The sequence below is a fragment of the Ranitomeya variabilis genome, chromosome 3, assembly GCF_051348905.1.
Source record: "Ranitomeya variabilis isolate aRanVar5 chromosome 3, aRanVar5.hap1, whole genome shotgun sequence".
NCBI lineage: Eukaryota > Metazoa > Chordata > Amphibia > Anura > Dendrobatidae > Ranitomeya > Ranitomeya variabilis.
The window spans coordinates 717166146-717172336 of NC_135234.1; the positions used below are offsets into that span (position 1 = coordinate 717166146).

The 6191-nt window shown below is 40.9% G+C and overlaps 1 long non-coding RNA gene across 1 annotated transcript; it reads right to left on the minus strand.

Moving 5' to 3' along the window:
* Positions 1-2288: 2288 nt before the first annotated feature.
* LOC143817153 (uncharacterized) lies at positions 2289-5295 on the minus strand. Its single transcript, XR_013224077.1, has 2 exons — positions 3475-5295; positions 2289-3440 (listed from the first exon to the last, which is right to left on the minus strand). It is a non-coding gene; the product is annotated as an uncharacterized LOC143817153 (long non-coding RNA).
* Positions 5296-6191: the final 896 nt, after the last annotated feature.

A 6191-nucleotide genomic window follows, 5' to 3' on the forward strand; every position in this document is an offset into this window, starting at 1 on the left:
GAAGGACAGGGCAGAGTCGAAGGTTACTCCGAGGCAGCGGACTTCCGGTACGGGGGAAAGCATGATGTCATTGATTGCGATAGATAGGTCAGGTAAGGAAGATCTGTGGGATGGAGGAAAGATGATGAGTTCAGATTTGTCCACATTGAGTTTGAGGAAGCGAGAGGAGAAGAAGGAGGATATGGCTGATAGGCACTCTGGGATCTGGACAGCAGAGCGGTGACGTCTGGGCCAGAGAGGTAGATCTGAGTGTCATCAGCATAGAGGTGGTACTGGAATCCATGGGACTGTATGAGTTGTCCCTAGCCAAGTGTATAGATTGAGAAGAGTAGGGGTCCTAGAACAGAGCCTTGGGGGACTCCAACAGAGAGAGGGTGGGATGAGGAGGTAGTGTGGGAGTGGGAGACGCTGAATGTGCAGTTGGAAAGGTACGAGGCAATCCAGGATAGGGCGAGGTCTTTGATGCCAAAGGAGGAGAGGATCTGTAGCAGGAGGCAGTGGTCAACTGTGTCGAAAGTAGAGGACAGGTCTAGAAGGAGTACAGAGTATTGTCCAGTAGCTTTGGCGGTAAGTAGGTCGTTAGTGATTTTGGTCAGGGCAGTCTCAGTTGACTGATGGGGGCGGAAACCAGATTGTAGATTGTCGAAGAACAAGTTAGATGAGAGGTGGGAGGAAAGATCAGCGTGGACGTGCTGCTCCAGGAGTTTGGAAGCGAATGGGAGCAGCGATATTGGGCGATAGCTGGACATAGCAGTTGGATCGAGGGTTGGCTTTTTAAGGATAGGCGTGATTGTGGCATGTTTGAATGCAGAAGGGAAGGTGCCAGAAGTTAGTGATAGGTTGAACAGGTGGGTTAGGGATGGGATAAGTGTGGTGGTGAGGTTGGGGAGGTGGGATGGGGTCGAGCGCACAGGTGGTGAGGTGCGATTTGGAGAGGAGAAAATTAAGCCCCCCTTCAGTAATGTTGGATAGGGAGGTTATGGGGTTTGGGCATTGGTCTGGTATACAAAGGGGTTGTGGTGGTTGAACAATAAAGACTTGCCTTGTCTGGTCGATCTTATTTTTAAAGTGTGTGGCAAAGTCCTCAGCAGAGATGAGGGAGGTTGGAGGGGGCAGTGGGGGGCGGAGGAGGGAGTTAAAGATTTTGAATAACTGTTTGGGGTTGTAGGATAGGGAAGATACGAGGGTTGTGAAGTAGGCCTGTTTAGTAGAGAAAAACAATGGTGTGCTTGGTTTTAACTTAACTTTATTCTTTCATGAGTTATTTACAAGTTTATAACCACTTATAAAATGTGTTCAAAGTGCTGCCCGTTGTGTTGGATTGTCAATGCAGCCCTCTTCTCCCACTCTCTGGCAATTGTCTATGCTGTGAAGATACGAGATGTGCAGCATCTGAAACAACGGATACTGGAAGCCTGTGCCAGCATTTCTTCTGCGGTGTTGCTATCAGTGTGTCAAGAGTGTGAGAAAATGGTTGTAATGACAATCCAACACAATGGGCAGCACTTTGAACACATTTTATAAGTGGTCATGAACTTGTAAATAACTCATGAAAGAATAGTTACGTTAAAACCAAGCACACCATTCTCAATAAGTTTGATCTGTTACAATACCCTTTTCCCATTGTAAAAAATAAAGCTGGATCCAAAATGGCTGACTTCAAAATGGCCGCCATGATCACCACCCATCTTGAAAATGTTTCCCCCTCCCATATACGGTACTAATGTGCCACAAACAGAAAGTTGATATCACCGACCATTCCCATTTTATTTATTTAGGTGTATCCATATAAATGGCCCACCCTGTAGAGACAGGCAGGTTTTCTTTTTGTGAACTACGAATCGAATTTCAAAATGTTCAAATTTGTGTGAAACCAAAAATTTCAGGAAATTCAACTCAAATTTGAACCTCCATAGATTGATCAGCTCATCTATAACTGGCATGATTATTACTTGTGTTGAAAAAGTAGCAAAAAAAAGTAGTAGCTGTGGGCCTCCTTATTTCACAGTGCATTGCTGCTGGCTAGTGTTCAGCTTCTTATTCTGGAGGACATAACATGTTTGGATTACACAGTTCAGATTGTTCAATGGGAATAATGTAATGCCTTATTTTCCCTGTGGGGGTGCTGCTGGGAAATTAAACCCCTGAGATTAAAGCTTGATTGCTGATGATATCAGGTTCTGTACACTGTTTGATCAGTTTATCGATGGAGGACCCTAGTTACAAAGTACAAGTGTCTAAAGTGGAAGACAAGAGTAAGGATATAATAATAGCTGCGGAGAACTACGTATCACTCCATAAAACATTTATTAAAAATTGAGAATTTACTTCACTTCAAAAAACACTTAAAGGAAAGTGCCCTTTCAGAAAATGATGGCAAACATGAATATTTCTTTTACACTATTTATACATTACACATAGAAATTGTGCAAAACACCACATATTTTTATTTCAATTCATTTGAACCCAAGAAATGGAAAATATTTTTTTTAACCTTTACAAATTTAACTTAAGCTTTATTCTTTACAGTTTACAATATACAAACAATTGAACCCCCCATTCAAGATGAATCAGGGAAGGTTGTCCCTAGCAAATTTGTGCAATGGGTGCGTTTGTCTACAATATAGGCTGACATAGGTCTCTCGAAAACTACAGACAATCCTGGAGATATAACCTGAAGATACTCGAAATCTCTAAAAATATAACTTTTGCTCTATTTTTGGTTAAAACGCTAATTGAAGTTTCCAAAATTGTTGGTGAGCAAGCCAATATGCCTAAAAATCTTCTGGATTCTTTACGTTATTAGAAAAACCACATTGGCTGTAGAAGTGGTCTGATGTGCTGATGATGTCTACACAGATTTATTTACCCCTTGAAAACTAGTGGCTTTTGATACGATTGGACTAAAAATGACCCAACCATAGTAATATTCCATGATTATTGAAAGGATGAATATCCATAAAAATTATGACTATTTCTACATTAGGACAAGTTGAGCAAAGAGGAATCATGTAGGTAATTAGCCATGGTGGTGCCTAAAACAACGAAAGTTGTTGTTGTTTTTTTTAACTTTAGCTGAAATCTGGGGGAAAAAAACTATATTTTTTAAATTTATGAGCCTACTTGTAAATGGCTAGTATAGTTGGTGGATACCAAATATTAAGACCCGGTTTAGTATTTTAAGGCATTGTATACAACGGGCATTTATAATATGTCAATAATGCAAAGTCCCAACACAAGAGACAGAAAGCACTCCGTAACGTGGTGTTCTACCATGCATAAAGCGTACGTTGAATCATTGAGGACTGGCAATGTTTCGCGATCTGATCTCATGGCCTCCATTTAGTACCCTAATATACTAAACCTCAACGCTGATATATATCCACATCTGACCAAGCAACATTTATTGGACAGAATTAATATGTTGAATTACTACATACCTTTGGAAAACCAGTAGGTCTAGAGAGCTTTCACCCAACCACAAGGCACTTCTGTGACAAGTGCTGACAATATTTAGTAGGATGAGCTCAGTGCTATATATGATGCCTAGTATGTACAAGGCCGTATTTCTTCCACTATGTCATGACATGGACTTAGAATTGTATAACTATAAGGTATAGATATAGCATATTATTATGATGCATGGTTTGGTAGACCTTTGGTTCGGTAAAAGCTGATATACGATATTTCTGTACTGCAGCTATGTCTTGCTATGTTAAGTGGAAGAATTTTCTACATTCTCTGTTGCGCGCAACACAAAATTCATCATTTACATTTTTAAAAATCATTCTGTTTGGAACCAATATAAAATATATTAAAGCTAAAATATACAGTAATTTTTTCAGACATGGACGGCAACATACGTGATAAACTGAACTACTTACTGTGGAGTTTAGTAGCAGCTTCAGCCCTAACGATATTCTGCTATTATATACGCCATCTTTGTATGGGCCATCATTTACATTCATCCTCTGACCTGAGGCTTTGGAGACCATTTTGTGGCCAGTACATGGGGGTGTCAGTCATTTGCTTGCAATACACAAACATGCAGCCCCCCAGAAACATTAGACTAAGCTTAGCCAAACCTGCTTAGGATTGTCTGGCCTTCTGATATGAATGGGAACCTCCTTGTCTCTACCCCAGAAGGACCCGGCTTGTTGAATTTCAACGGGTAAACGCTATGTTTGGCATGAAGATTTGCCACTGCGGGAGGACAGTAGCGGATACAAAACTAACCCTTAGTAAAAGCCGGTATACTGGTGAAACGCGCGTCGGGACACATGTCCTATAGTTAGAGTAATATGTGAGAAAGTCAGGGTTACTGATATGGGAAATTGAGGCACAGTGCAGTATATAAGCAGTATCCACAGTCCACTTTTAATCGAATCTGCTCGTACCCAGTTGCAGCGGAGGTTTCACACTGTGAATCACATAGGGTGTGCCTACCCCTGCTGCTAGCACACCGCACGTCACAGTATGGCTGGTGAGAGATCGCACGTGAATTACTGAGCGGTATACATACATTACCGCCGCTGCAGGACAATACAATCGACAGCGGCTTTCAGGCAGCGATCATCCCCATAGCATGTGCGCTGCTTCTTATTCTCAATTCCTGGGTATAATCACGCAATGGCACCGGTGTGATTCTGCCCCTCAGTATCGTCTATTGCACTAACTTAGGGCGTCATTCTATGAATGGTCGCTGAGTGGCAGGTTCACACAGATGAGCGCTGCACTGTTAAAATTGCAGACTAAATTCTAACCTCAATTTTCATGTACGCATTATTCATGCATCTAATATAAGACACTGCAATAAACAATTTATCATCTAAAGATTTTATAGTGATCGTGCCTTCTACTACATCAACAGGCACCAATCACAAAAACTGCACCTCTACGCACTTATCAGTGATCCTGGCACAATTGTCACCGGAGTAATTTTGACTCATAATTTATGGGGACAATAGTCAAAAATCCTTTGAATTGATATTTACTCTCCCACATTTATTCACTATTAGGAATCAGTGGGTCACATTTAAATTTCTTGTGACCCAATATATATCCCCATTGGGTGTATGTATGTTAATCTTATATATTAATAATTTTAACCTATATGGAATAAAAGTTAAATTTTAATTACACGTTATCTTTTCTCTTTTTCTGTATTGAATCCATAACTTACCGATGGTGTACACCAATGTGTAATCCTGTCTTTTGAGAATTGATTAATTATAAGGTAATTATACAGTAGCAGCAGCTCTGTCATAGAGAACGTGGGACAATTCGGCCAAGCGAACGATCAGCAGAACCAACGTTTGGCTGTTAGCTATCTGGTGTGAATGGGGGCTTTAGACTTAATGCTGGCCCTAGCTAGGCCACAACTAGATCTTAACAATCTGAAGGACTCAGTTGAGAAGAAATCAGCTGAAAAGAGTCAGATCAGATGTCTATTGGTACAGATAAGGGTACATTTGCACTGAATGATTGTCTGCAGCTTGTACAGTGTAAATAGGCTGCCGATCACCCTCATTTGTCAGGTGAAATTATTTTTAAACTTGCTTAAAAAAAAATCTTTGTTCTCGGTAGCCCATTGTCTTGTGTAACAGAGCATGTGCTGCCAAGAACAATGAGAGCCTATTCATAAGAATGATCAGTAGATTGTTCTTTCCGCATCGGAAGAGCAAGTGGCCTGTTAAATGACTACCATAAAACATGTAGCCGATCGGTGGTCGTTTAACGCCACCAGTCATTTAGTATCAAACCACTCTATGACATTTACATATTGGTCACCACATTAGCATATAGGGATATGGAGAAAGCTTCTGTTCAAAAAGAAGCAAGTTACAACCTCGTACAATAGTCAAAAGTCTCAAAAATGTTAGGATATTACAAAATGGCTGCTTTCACTGGAGTATCAGGTGCACGCAAGAGAAAATCTGTCATAATGGAGCCTTTTACTCAGTAATAAAGACACTCAGGAGCCACATGTCCTCTACCATCCTCCTCTAGGTGCTAGCTGGGGTCTGAAGATTGAAACGTCTATGGTGTAAGATATGGCTTTATGGTTCATTTACGAGAGAAGATAATCAGCGAAGGAGCGCTCTTTCCTTATAACTGGCCTGTGTAAACATTCCGGGGAAACCCAATGATTGAGCAAAATATCACCCCATGTAAACAAGTTATGTGCTGCC